This window comes from Pogoniulus pusillus, chromosome 10 (genome assembly GCF_015220805.1).
Source record: "Pogoniulus pusillus isolate bPogPus1 chromosome 10, bPogPus1.pri, whole genome shotgun sequence".
Classification (NCBI taxonomy): Eukaryota; Metazoa; Chordata; class Aves; order Piciformes; family Lybiidae; genus Pogoniulus; species Pogoniulus pusillus.
In genome coordinates, this window is record NC_087273.1 from 12,172,229 (window position 1) to 12,186,821 (window position 14,593).

Consider the following 14,593-nt stretch of genomic DNA (forward strand, 5'->3'; position numbering starts at 1 on the left):
GCACTGAGGCACAGGAGTGCCACTGTGCCTGACCTGCTCCCTTGTCCCTTCCTGTCGTGCTCTCTTTTTTTCTGTATCAGCTTTTTGTTTTGTATTTGCCTCCCCCCCCCCCCCCCCCCCCCCCCCCCTTGGAAGAACTTTACTTCTGAGGAGTAGGGAAATGAGTGCTTGAAGCCTCAGTGAGGCACATTGCTGTGGTGTTACACGGTTCACAGCCTTAGCATCTTTGTTGTAAGTACGTCATTGGATACGAATCTGCACCATGCTGAACTCTGACCTGGTGAGTGCTGCTCTCTGGAAGTCTCTGTGAAATCTTGTGCTATGCCCGGCAGGTCACGTTGGCATGGCAGATGGTAATAAATCTTGGTCAACGTGAGAAGACTTTTAAGAGAGAAATCAGTGAAGAAAACATGCACTGCAAGTTAGGCAGTTAGGCGTTGTGTTTTTCTTAGTTAAGTAGAAGGCTTTGTAAAGGTGGTTTTGAGTAAAGAAGCATAATGGCAGCAGCGAATTTGGTTTATGAAACTCATTAAAGGGCAGTTAGGAAAGATTCTTGTGGTAGCTGCTATTCTTATGAATTAATCATACAACATAGCATTTGATTAGCACATCCTCATTTTTACTTTTAAAGGAAGTGCTTGTTTTAGAAGGCAAATGACTATCCCTTTATATTTGAGACCACAGTCTAATATTATGAACAAATCTCTGTGATCCATACCCTTTTTTTTGCACCCCCTTGCTTCTGTGTGTAGCACTAAGGGACGCCTTGTTTAGAGTACCCAGCCTGTTTTATGTCATGGCACTGAGTTTTGACTGGTTTACAGTCAGCCCATTCACCTTGCTTTATTCATAACTGTGTCATTAGTGAAACTGGGAATGGAAGGTGACATACTGTGCGCGGGGGGATTGGAATCATATGATTCAGACAACTGAAAAATGAGACAATACGTCTTACGTGGTCGATATTGCCACATCTGATGTGTGTTGTGCAGTGACTTCAGTGAGGTGCCCCTCTGGACGCACCCTGGGGACTTCTCTTGGGTGTTTTTCCCTTTGCAGGGGTACATTTCAGACAAACAAGAAACAGAAGGCGCTTAGAGCTTTGTCTGTCTCTTGTTGTTGTTGAACAGCTTTTGATTAATGCCCTGGAAAACGTACTTAGAGCTCAGTCTTTTTTGGAGAGATTTTTAGACACTCTCTGGAGGTGTTTGCCTCGAAGAGGCCACAGTGCTGGTGAAGGGGAGAAGCGGGGGGAATGGAAAGGGAGCGCTTCTCCATGCATTCTAGAAAACGCCTAATAGCACAGCTTGTTCCCTTCACAGTTTCCCTCCCTGAGGAATGGTTGGCATTTATAGATTTCCATAATTTCTCAAGCAGCTTTATTTCATGGTGAACATAAACCAAGGAATCCAGAGCCGTTCTTGTCTTGTTAATGAGGTGACAAGGCTCCTGCCTACTGCTCGGAAAGGATTCAACAGCCTGAGCTTTTATCGACCCTGTAGCTGTTTGAATCCGTTCCTGCTCAGTAGCTGGTTACTCTTCCACAAATTCCTCAAGAAAATGTGAAATCTGCTAATACTGGGCCAGGAAAAAATCCTTCTTAATATAAGTTCCTTTCATAGGTAGTTGTTCATGTTCTGGTTTTCACTTGTGTCATAGACAACATTTAAATGATTACACGGTTTAAAAGACTGTATAGCAGTGTGTGCCGACTCCTAGACCATGCCAGCTTAGTCAGGAGGGCAGAAATCTGATCCTTGTTTGAGTGAATGGAAGAAGACTGCCATCCTCAGAAAGAAAAAGTTGAGCACATGTCACCAAGTGGTTTAGTATGAAGGCTCAGTCCCTGGTGTGTAATTTTTTAATAGGTATGTAAATTATCTGGGACTTGCATTTTGGTGTCCCACAGGCACGGCCAGAGCTGCTGACAGAGTGTCCTGTTCCAAGTCTTAGCACCAGATGAGATTGACTCTTTTTCCCCCCGCCCCAGTTTAAAACCTGGCCCTAGACGTCTGAATGCCTTACTTCTGCCCAAGTCCTTCTGCAGGCTCTTTTCGCATTACTTCTGATCTATTGCACAGACCTTAACTGGTTTGCCAACCACTCGTGCTTTGTGACACACTCACTGCAGGAATTCCTCCCGGCTCTTGGATGTGGCTGGGTTTAGGGAATGAGGTAGCAGACATCCCCCATGGAAAAAGGTTGTGAGTGTGCTTTCTTTGTGTCTTCTGCCTGCTGTGTCCCAGGAATATCATCGTACCACTTTCTGCATGGTCGGGTCCTGCAGGGTGTGTTAGTTAAATGAGTGGCCTCTGCTGACTCGGCTTGCTGAAGAATGGTGCTGCTCAGGGGAAGGTGCTCTCTCCTCTGTCATCGTTGTCATCTCCTCTTGCCCAGAATTTAGTGAGTCTCACCCACCGCAAAAGTGTGTGACTGAGTAGCAGGTACAGTTTGAAGATGGAATAAGGCAAATACAAGATGTCTCCAGTGGGCAGTGAACTATCCTGTCTCTCCCAGCTGATTTCTGCCCTGTTTGGAAGGGGCTTTTGGAAGCGTGGAAGTTTCCCTGGGCACCATCATCCACGGGCACACTAGAGGGCAGGATTTAGCCCTTAAATCGTCTTGTCCCAGGCTTTAGAAATGAGGAGCCCTTGTAGGTATGTCTGTGTTCTTGTTCACAGGACAAAGAGTCAAACTCCTGCTGCACAGCCATAGCTGAATAAAGAAGACCAATTCAGATAATGTGTCATAGTTTGTCAGTATAGACTGAAATTGTGAAGACAGTCACATAAATGCAGATGCATGTAAAAGTGGACAGTTGAAGCTTGTGGTGAAAACTGCAGCAACACATGAATGACATTTAGTGAAGCCAGAAGGAAGACTCTGGGACATTTTGACACGTTGATAAAGTGGAGCTGCCTAGTCCTGAATTGCTCATTGAGATGAGGAGATCAGGGGGCTGCTCATGGTATTAATTTGCCTGGCAAAGTTGTGGAGCTGGTTCTAAGAAAAGGTAGAGATACATATTAAAACATTCCACGGGAAGGTCAACTGTTAGTAATAATTTTGCAAGATACAAATTCCTTTGACATGCTAGATGAGCAGACTGAATTACACTTAGTTAAAACTCCTGGGTTTGGGCTTTTCTGGGTTTTTTTTTTTTTTTCCTTTTAAAAGTTATATAAGTTATATGGAATATAACTTTATATGTGTGTGTACATATATAGTTTATATATTACTAAAGACTTTTAAAAGTTGTTTAGATCCATTTCCTCTAGTAAGAGCAGCTTTGGGTTCTGAACTCTATAATAAAAGTAAGAGACCTGCCAAGAGCACAGGCAGTGGAATGGGCAAGAAGTGCAGGCTTGGTTTTGGCAGTAGAATTAACAGATAGTAACATCAAAAGATCCTTGAAGATAAAACCTGGAAAATAACCTTCTCCTCATGCTCAGTTTCCATGGAATTGTGTTTTCCACGCCCGTTGTATTTTCTAGAAGGAAGGGGACCAGCTCCACTGCATTTTTTTAAGGGCAGAATTCTGTTTAATTGTCCTTTAATTAAGGTCTCAGTATGAATTTTAAATCCTAATCATTTTGGTGGTGGTTTGTTTCTGTAAGCATTCCCCAGCTCCCCTGGACTACGTACATGGAAAGCAGTGTTAGAGAAACCAGTGAATAATTACTCTTTATACTAGAAGTTGTTTGCACAGTGGAGTGATAGAGCTGTAACAGGGCTTTCTTTGAAAGCTTTTCTCCAAGATCAACATTTTCTTAAAATGTTTTTCTTCCTTTTTATTCCCCAGAAAATGACTTCTCTAATACTTCCTCATTCGTTCATGCAGTTTGACCTAAATCATGAATCCATCCATAACTTCTGGTGTGAACAATGCGTATTTTGTTTATTTTAGGTTGTGGCACTCATTGGGAGTGTTGTCCTGTGGTCACTGACCTTCTGTTGTTGGGAGGTATTGTGCTGAACTGGTTCATAACCCTAGGAGCAGCAGAACTTCTTGACTCCTGGTGGCAGCACGTTTAGTGCAGTAATCTGGTGAAAACAAAACAGGTGATATGATATGGGGGTGTTCAGCCTGGAGAAGGGAGGGCTTCAGGGGGATCGAGTAGCAGCCTTCCAGTACCCGAAGGGGGGCTACTAAAAGGCTACAGAGGGACTGTTTACAAAGACCTGTAATGACAGGATGAGGAGGGACAATGGTTTGAAATCAGAGGAGATTTAGATTGGATGTGAGAAACAAGTTCTTTAACACGAGGGTGATGGAACACTGGAACGGGTTGCCCAGGGAGGTAGTTGAGGCCCCATCTTGAGATACTCAGGGTCAGGCTTGACAGGGCTCTGATCTAGTTGAGGATATCCCTGCTCACTGCAAGGGAAGTTGGACCAGATGACCTTTGGTGGTCCCTTCCACTCCAAATCATTCTGTTACAACCTTAATGCAGCCCAGTTTTGAAGCAAAGAGTATCCTGAGAATGCTGGAGTTACTGACAGAAGTACACACTTGAGTGAAATCTGTGGATTGGGAATATGCAGCAAGTGGCCTTTGAAATGTTTATGGCATGGCTCTTGGAGTCTGAAGGTCAGTGAAGAAACTGCCTCTCGGTGCTGATGGATGCCGACCAGCCTTTCATTAGTAGCTGCTTAAGGCCGTGCATTTCAAAACAAAGCAGCTCTCTCCTCCTCTGTGACTTTCAGCAGCCTGGTTTGTGATGGTGTTTGGGTAAACTTGAGTTCCTCTCTGCCCCTTCCCATGCCTTGTAATCACTCAATTAAAATATTTAAAGGGCAACCAGAGTCTGATGGCATTTCAGGACTATTATCTTGTGTTGTTTTTTGTTTGTTCAGGGCAGGGCCAGATTCTGACTGGAACCTGATACGATCATCCAAGAGTATAAATGAGATGATGTCTGCAAAGTTGGGTGGAGGTCGTCTTGCCCAAACTGTTGTGGTGTACTTCTGGTTGAGTGATTCTGTATGAACTTATCACTCATGTTTGACTTTTAGAGTTTGAAAACCACATTGCTCCAGTGATTCAAAGGAGAAAGATATTAAGAGTACTAGAAAAGGACAGAGTAGGAACTAGCCGTATGTAGTGGCAGTGTGGTGAAGTTGTGTTCCTGTTTTGTGGAGCCTGCCAGCTTGCCCTTTCACTTGTGAGGAGTCTGGTGCAGATCTCATCAATGAGCAATCATTACAATTACAGCTGGAATGTGCCACTCTGAATCCTGCTGTTCTCAACCACAAAATACTGCATAGTGGTATGTTTTGTAAAAGCAAGGATAGATAGTAGCAGTCATACAGCTGGGAAAGATTTGCAACCTGTTTCTTGGCTCTTTCTATTGTCAGGCTGACCCCCATGGTGCCTGCTGTCTCTCTGCAAACCTGTACTGGACTGATATGTTCTCTTAGACATTCTGCTGCCCTTCTGGGGTGGTGTAGCTCTCTGGTTGTTTTTGCCGATTAAGTTTTGTATTTAACATACTCATCTGCATAGGCATCTGTGGCTGTGCTTGGTACACTTTTCTGGGGGACTGTATCACCTCTTGAGGCTGGTACTATGGGGTTTTTTTTTTTTGTTTTGTTTTGGGTTTTTTCGTGGTTGTTTTTTTTTGTGTGTGTGTGTTTGGTTGGTTTTTTTGACAGGCTGTGTCTTTTCTTGCTGTTTCTGGATCCTGGGAACAAATCTCAAGTATTTCTATCCACGTATCCCCACTTTGCCTTCCCTTCCAACACCCCAGTGCTGTGTTTCAACAAAAACTCTTATGTGCTGGTTTGAGGCTAATTTTTACTGAGAGAAATTGAATCCTTAGCTGTGAGAAGAAAGATAGAAACCAGCAGTATCGTATATGACCATTCTTCTGCTGAGAAATGCAACTAGTCAAAATATAGATGGGATGGGCACTTCACACACACACTGCTCAGCTTTCACTCCGGGCTGTGCCTTCTTTTTGGCAGTCTGCTCTCTGTGGCTGACTCTGCCTCTAACTCTCTAATCCACCTAACCCCTTTTTCCCTCTGGCCTCCTTGCCACCTTTTTTTGACATCTCACCTCAGATCTCCAGATTTATCATGTGAGACATACGTGGGTTGATCTGATTATGTCTGAAGGGAAGGAAAGAGGGAGGGGAAAGGGGGTTTGGGTTGGGAGCCCTCCTGGGGACTGTTTCTGGAAGGGGTATTGTGTTTCTGTGTTACTTTTAATTTGTATATATGTGCTTGTAAATTGTGCTAAGCTGTAAATATAGCTTTATTCTTTAATTCCCAGACGTCTGAGTCTAGTCTGGGTGATTTTCTTCAGTGTGTGTGGGGTGGGTAACTCCCAAACCATCACATGTTATCAGATGTGACTGGCCGGGGGGTGCTTTGGTCAGACACTTCAGCTGATGTGAAGGTCTCCGCTGCTAAAAGACATAGAGGGACAGGAGCTGCCCTCCTCCAGAGGCACCTTGCCGTTGTCACTGCCTATCACACAGTGGTGTGTCCTGAAGCATCTTCTCTACTAAAATGCAGGCTAAGATACATGTAGAGGTTGGAATAGTAATTCTAAGACCTTATTACAATGAAGGTTCATGCAGTCCCACAGGTCTGAGTGGAACAGACCAGACTGAGACTTCTGAGCTCTTTTGTGTAATACTCCACTAGGTGCTGTTGGTACCTGCAGCAGCAGAGATGAATTGAAAAATGAGAGCATGGAGAAGCAGCCAGTGAGCATCGTATAAAGGGTGTGTGGGGAGAACCTGTCACCTAGGGCATCCTGCTGCACAGACTCATTAGGCAGAGCAGTTCCTGGGATTCAGTGTAGGGTTTCAGTTCATTGCCTTTCTCCAGCTGTAATGATGCGACTGAGATGAACAGTTGAATGTGTGTGGCCTGCCTCCGAGTGTGTAAGGATTCATTTTGTGATTTTTGCAGGTGTTTAGCAGCATCACTGTGAATGTTTTTCTGACAGTAACAGAGTTTATTCAGGAGAACTGAGGAAAAAGACCCACAATGCTTGTGTCCTTAGAAATGCAGGAATTCCTTAGAACTGGAGAGCTCTGCAGAACTGTTCCAGTTTCAATTTATTTCAGTCTCAAACTTCTCCTTCCTTTACTGCTTCAAGAACCAAGGTGTGTGAGCTAGTATCAGTGACTGAGGTGTTTCTGTGTGTTACTGAGGAGCAGAGCAAAGTGTCTAAACCAAGGTTGAATTTCAGTGATCAAACTCCTATCATGGATGAGGTTTGTCTTTGTGATGTTGTGTTTGGAGAGAATGCTGTTAGGAGTGAGAGGTGTCTGGCCTGTCTGCTGATGTGATGTGATGTGGCACAAGGCAAGGCAGTGCGATTGCTGGTGCCTGTAGCCATGGTATGCTTTGGGACCACGTTCTTGCAGTGAAGGCTGGAGCAGTTTGGAGATTTAAACCAGCACAGTAAGTACTAGTAATAGTCTGGTTCTTCCAAGCTGCAGATTCTGAAGTCTTTCTTATGTTGTCAAGAAAGTGTTCATGTGCCTTCTTAACATGGTTTGAAGATACTCAGAGTAAGCAGTGGGTTTTCATTTGCAGAACTGGAAGCCAGGAAAGTGACAACAACCTGATGCCTCTCACTGCAGGAGACAGTGGATCCTTTCAAGACACCCAAGTGTTTGGCTCCCCAGTACAGGCCAGGTGCCATGGTGTGTTCTGCTCCCCTCCTCAGAGCAATGGCCAGGGTTGTGAAAGGGAAGGGTGTTACCCAGATACCAGAAGGAAACTCTAAAAACGAACTGTGCATTTTATTTCTGGGTGTTAGGACGTTTGGTTCTGTACAAAGAAGAACTCCTTGAACTCACCCAAGGCTGCATTCACAGGCAAATGAGAAGCCTTTTGTGAAGGCTGTGGTTCACTGCGCTGCTGGGTCAGCGGTGGCTGACAGTGTGGTTCTTCACTGCAGCTCCTGCGTTATTTAAGTGTCGACATAAGGTGGTGACACAGCTTGCTGGAAGGGAATAAAATAGATGGAGGATGCAGTAAGTCTCCGTGCTTTATGTTGTCTTTGCATTGTCCTTGCAGTAACTGAGGTGGACAGGCACAAGTGGAATACTGTGTGCATGTGTATGGATTCTGATTGGCTTCTGTGTTGACTTCTGCAAAGACTTCACTGGTATTGGAGATGGGGGAAATGCAAAACCAACAGAGTGGCTGTCTCCTGACCTTTTGAAGAGCAATCTACTTTACAGGGCAACTTCATTCATAGGAACTGCTTCTCATCAGCAGATTATATCTTCCTACTTCTGTCTGCTGTGCCATCTCTGGCACTCTGAGTGCTTGGCACGGTTCCTTCTTCACCATTGTGCTTCAGACTCTCTTGGAATCCTATTTGCTGATCCTTCTTGGTATTTCTAAAATCCAGCTTTTCCTTTCCAACTGTGACACTAAGGCTTATTAAAGCCCGTGGGCTGGCACTTTCTCACCACTGCTCTGGCAGCCTTTTGATTTCATAGAGTCTGCTACTGCTCTGACATCAGTTACAGCCCTAAAATACTGTGTATGGCTGAACAGCTGTGTGAGTTGTACATAAGAAGGAGCACTAAAAGTACCTTAAAAAGTGATACATTTCATCTTCTCTGTCTTCTGAAGTGATGTTCTTGGGTTTGCCTCAGATTGTTTCTATGTATGTTGTACTGCCTCAGATTGTTTCTATGTATGTTGTACTGCAAATGAAACCCAGGCCATAGTTACAGAGAGATTAGTGAATGCACAATAAACATAAAGAGCAGAAACTCTTAAGTTCTGCATCTGCAGATACTAATCAGTGACATCATGATGTTGGCTAAACAGCTGCACCAGCTTTGTTGTAAAGGTGAAGAGCTGAAAGTGGTTATTCTGCTGTTTACTTCAGTGACTGCTAAATAGATGGATTATCTTAGCCTTGTTAAGAACAGGCCTAAAAGCTATGTGTGATCATGTGTTCATTGTTTTGCTGAGGAAACTCTCAAACATCATTGTAAATCAAGAATTTGGGGTGGAAGTATCAATAACTTGAAGATGAGGCTGCACTGCCTGTACCCAGTAAGGAGTGAACTTCTCTGGTAAAGGTGGTCATTTCTTCTGCTTGGTTTTTGCCCTCTTGATTTCAGATGATGCAGTGAGCTCACCTGCAGTGACACAGAGACCCAAACAGCGTGCCAGCTAGGGATCCAGAAGCGCTTTAGATGATGCTGGTATTTGGAATCTTTACATAATGGCAATCGATTGCTGTTTACTTGGCAGCACAGAACACCTGAGCTGTGCTTTGTAAGCAGGAAACAGAAACTCCAGCACTCCTAACCTTAGAGGACTTAATAGAGTTGAATCAAACAGCTTTTGCAAGCCATATGAAAGGGAGAAGTGTATTCGTGCATGTTCCACGCATAGGGCAAGGGGCACTAAGGCAGGCTGTTGCCTGGCATGTTGTATGGCACATTATTCTGACATTTTTCTTCTGCAGGATTAATTCACTGTGCTTTGTATGAAATCTGCAGAGAGCATTTGAGATGTTGTGTGGTTGGTATTTCCCAGGCAGGATTCCCAGTGTGCTGGGTGTATGTCTGTTGGAGCTAGGTATTTATAGGAATTGAGGGCAAGCTACAAGTGAGAAAAGATGGAGAACATGAACAGGGAAATAATTTCAGTTGTGTTCAGTAGTTGTACTGCTTGAAAAGATGAAGACTCTTAAAGCCAGTGACTGTCCACATCAGCCTGGTCGACTTAGCAGGTTGATACTTAAACAGTTACACAAGTTGCTGTTGTACTTAAAGCCTTGGATTTACTCCTGAGTGTGACCGGAACTTTTGCAAGTGTTCGTGTTTCAGAAGTCTGTATTTTTGTTGTAGATGTTTACATTTTAAAAACCTTAGCTCTGTCTGTGAGTGGTTTTATGCCTCTGGCTGGCAAAAAGGAAAAAGATACACTTAGAATGTTGTCATGCAAGAGCAAAGAAATGAGCCTTTGTATGGGAGCGTGACTCACTGTTTCTCAGTGTGACACTTCATTTGCTTGATTGTTTTTGTTGCAGTTCTGTGGTTTTTGTTTATTAAAAGACCACCTCTTCTGCTACGATTGGCTTGCTGTTTCTCCAGTCTTTGTCCTTCCCCCTGCCCCCCACCCCGAGGTGTGGTGCAGGTTTTAGGCAGTGTGTACTTCAGCAGCTCTGAAGCAGCACAGTGGTTTCCTGGGGAGCATACAAAAGCAAGCAAAGAGCTAGACTTGCATTTGCAGTCATGAGACTGGGGATGCCACTTAGCAATTTATCAGTCAGTGGAAGATGTTCATATGCTTAATAGGGCTTTGAGAAAGACATACCAAAAAGCATCACAGACTAGATGTGGGAGAGAGTGAGCCAAAGATAGTTCTGAATCTTAGAGATAAGTTCCGGTAGGCATCATCAGCTCCTGGGCTGGAGTTTGGAGCTGACCCAGCAGACAGCTTTGGCTCTGGAAATGCTAAGAGGCTAAAATGGGGGTGTTAATCTCTGTGTGTGCACACATGTGTATATTTGATGGGCCAGCCCTTGGGTTTGGGAGGGTTTATGATGTTAGATGTGGAGCAAGCCCGCCCAGCTCTGTGTCTTGCTCGGACACCTGGCTGGGAATAGACATTGCCCCCAAGCATGAAGGAATTGGCCAACTTCAGCCCTAGGCTATATGGGAGTGGGAGCTGGGCCGTAGGGTGTTGCATTTAGCAAAGCCTTGTGCTGGTTTCCCTTCTCTTAGGAACCTGCTTGCATTTCTGGGACATGATCCCTCCAGAAGTGATCCACCTCTGTAGCAGTGAGTTTACAAAATAGTTGCTGCTTTGTTCTTTGCTGTGGGCATGGAGGTGACGGGGAGCTGGCGCAGTAGCCTCAGCACAGTGTCGTTCGGGGGCCTCATGGAAGGAGTTTCCTTATGGGGCCTCTGCAAATATGTTGGAGTTGGGCCCTGAGCCTTTGGCTGGGCTTTAGCTTTTCCACAGCAGAGCCTGGAGTAACACTAGTCATTGATCCAGAGACGTGCAGCCTGGGATTTTTCAGGAGGTACATAAACTGAGTGAGAGGTGTGCTGTTAATGCCTTAGTGCGAATAAAGCAGCTGTATGTCAGTGAGAGCAGGGCTTGAAATAGTTCTTGATTTCTTCTCTCTTTTCAGGGTCCATAGGCTGCTCTGTTAGTTGCAGTCTCTGGGTAAGGTGCGTGTTTGCAGTTGAGAGGGTCACAAACTCCAAATGATCTCTTGAGCATTGGCTGATCAGTGATTTTGGTAAAACATTTCCCATCATGTTCCTGCAGGGCCTTAATTGTGATGAACTGCCATGAAGAGGGCTTCTCTTCTCTGATGCCTTAAGTGAGAGGCAGAGCACTGAAGAGCTGTCTGTGCAGATGATGAGCAGTGTAATGATGCTGAGCAGTGTAATGATGCTGGTGTCTCATCTTGGGGTGTTCAGAGTGGTGTCTGGAGTCCTGCAAGGAAAGGTGGAGATAATGAAAGTGGTTATCCAGGCTGTGTTGTCCTGCCCTGGGGGGTAGCATTTTGGTAGCAGAGCATGGAAACGGGCTTTGCTCATGTGTGTTTGCATGGGGTGCTGTGGTTGAGCCTTATGGTAGTGAGAGGTGTGACTGCAGGAGGCACGGGTGAACCCTTGTGAGCTTTGCTTTGGCAGCAGTTTTCACTGTGAATCGGTGGAGGCCCTTGAGCATGAGGCTAGACTAGATGGGGTCCCTCTGACTGTAGTTTTGTGTGATTCTGAGACTGGCTGAGCATGCATGGCTTCAGCCTGAACTGCTGTCTGGCTAGAGGGATCTTTATTAGGCAGGTTACAGTGGAAATATGGCTTACACAGCAAACACAGGTATGATTAAAGCCTAAGTGTATCCAAAGCTCATGGTTCATTTTTTATTTTAGGGTTCTCATTTCCCATTTCCTTGTGGAGGAGTAGGAAAACAGGGTTTTATGAGTGCATTTGAGCAGTACATCTCAAATTCCCCCTGCTGAAGGTGTGGGAATTCACCTCATGCTCCAGTGCAGCAGCCCCGTGTACTGCACCTTAATCCTGCCTTGTTTTCACTGCTATTTGCTCCTTACATTTTGGTGTTTTTCCTTTTTTCTAGTGGGTCTCTGTCCCTTCCTTTCCCCACTATGACCTTTGCTTCCCCACTTTCTTAGTGACACTGTGTTATGCTCCTGCCTCAGAACATCTTAGCCAGAGCAGTTGTTGTGAGTGCAAGGAGAGCATAGGGCTTCCTGTGCTGCCTGTCCCATGCAGGAGGCTGGCAGCACTGCTGCACAGCGAGGCCAGCAGCTGACCTGCTGAGAGTGTGTGACAAAGGCAGTATAAGCTTAGCAGCAAGGAGCTTCCAATTTGTGCAGCTGTCTTTTTCTGAAGTATTAAGATGCTAGATTTTGCCAAGGTCTTCCAAATAAACCAGTTTTGGAGGAGATATTTGGCCGAATCCCTTCATGATGCAGAGCAGTGAAGCCATTTGGGACCATTTAAGTTAGTGCAGGATTATTTGGTGTGGATCATGAAAAAGCTTTGCTGGGTTGGGAGAACTAGAAGAGGACTTCAGCATTGCTGGTACACATACTTTCTTCAGTTCTAGTGCTCGAGGCACTGAAAGCAGTCGTGGGAAACGCAGACATTTTCTGTACTCTGCACTTGCCAATGTGTTTTCTGTACATCTTGTGCTACTTGTCCATAGAATTCTGCTCTCCACTGGAATAAGCCAAACTGCACTTTTTTGAGCTCTTTAAGGAGAGGAAGATCCAGTTTGTAGCAGAAATCCAACCCCTTGCCAACCACAACACTATTAAACGCTGCTTTTCAGCTTCCATATTCTTAGAGAAAGCTCTCAAAATTGTGACACATGCCCTTTTGGAACTCTCTCTCACGTGTGCTGGCTAGTTGAACCTGCAGCTTGTGGATCTGTACGGATCATATGCCCTGTGAAGCAGGGACAAACTTGAGGGAGAACTCCTGAGCGTAACACAGTGTCTGGAAGAACAAAATAAATCTCTGGACCTGCAATTCCAGACTTTTGATTTGTACATTTCATGCTTTTCCTGTGCTGAACACTGGACTTTTGTGATGATGGTGCTGCTGCTGTGTGTGAGTTACCTGAGGAAGGGCCATGGCACAGGCAGTGGTGCTTTGCTTCCATGTTTATTATGGCACAGAGGAACAGGAAGACTTGGTTCCAAGGAGAAGAGCGTGTTGGGATCTTCTGGTGTCATGGACAGGATGAGCAGGGAGGGACTTGCTCATTGTACATGAGCAGGTGTTCCCCAGGGATCAGTGCTGGGACCAGTCCTGTTCAGTATCTTTATTGATGACTTGGATGAGGGGATTGAGTCCAGCATCAGTAAGTTTGCAGATGACACCAAGCTGGGAGCAGGTGTTGATCTGTTGGAAGGTAGGAGAGCCCTGCAGAGGGACCTGGACAGGCTGGATGGGTGGGCAGAGGCCAGTGGGATGAGATTTAACAAGGCCAAGTGCAGGATTCTGCACTTGGGCCACAACAACCCCAAGCAGCACTACAGGCTGGGGACTGAGTGGCTGGAGAGCAGCCAGGAGGAAAGGGACCCGGGGGTACTGATAGATAGTAGCTGAAGATGAGCCAGCAGTGTGCCCAGGTGGCTAAGAGAGCCAATGGCATCCTGGTCTGTATCAGGAACAGTGTGGCCAGTAGGACAAGGGAGGTTATTCTTCCCCTGTACTCAGCACTGGTCAGGCCACACCTTGAGTACTGTGTCCAGTTCTGGGCTCCTCAATTCAAGAGAGATGTTGAGGTGCTGGAACATGTCCAGAGAAGGGCAACAAAGCTGGTGAGGGGCCTGGAACACAAACCCTATGAGGAGAGGCTGAGGGAGCTGGGGTTGTTTAGCCTGGAGAAGAGGAGGCTCAGGGGTGATCTTATTACTGTCTACAACTACCTGAAAGGACATTGTAGTCAGGTGGGGGGTGGCCTCTTCTCCCAGGCAACCAGCAATAGAGCAAGGGGACACAGTCTCAAGTTGTGCTGGGGGAAGTATAGGCTGGATGTTAGGAGGAAGTTCTTCACAGAGAGAGTGATTGGCATTGGAATGGGCTGCCCAGGGAGGTGGTGGAGGCACCGTCCCTGGGGGTCTTCAAGAAAAGCCTGGATGAGGCACTTAGTGCCATGGTCTAGTTGACTGGATAGGGCTGGGTGATAGGTTGGAGTGGATGATCTTGGAGGTCTCTTCCAACCTGGTCGATTCTATGATGTATGAATCTGGTGCCAAAAGTTCTGATTTCTCACTTGGAATTTTCCAATCAGCCTTAAAGTGCTACAAGCAACAAGGAAGACTGTGTACAAACAGCTTCACAAGTTACTAATTGTACCTCATTGCTGTCTACAATTTAGCTTCCCAGAGGCATTTGCTGTGAGGCAGGAATCGAACACCTTTTGTCCTACAGGCTGCCAGTTCCTGCTGATTAATTTGATTTTGGTTTGAGAATTTCCACTATGTGGCTTGCTCTCTTTCCAGCTTACAGTGCCACATCTGGTCTTCTGAGTCTAACTGTACAGCTTGTCAGAGGCTGTAAAGGGCTGCTCCTGGGAACTCTTCACTGCAGCATTAAGGACC

General features: G+C 45.6%; 1 protein-coding gene across 1 annotated transcript in view; it reads left to right on the forward strand.

The window, feature by feature from the left end:
* Window positions 1-14,593, forward strand: part of FGF2 (fibroblast growth factor 2) — a 30,492-nt gene that overhangs the window by 2,854 nt on the left and 13,045 nt on the right. The window lies entirely within an intron of this gene.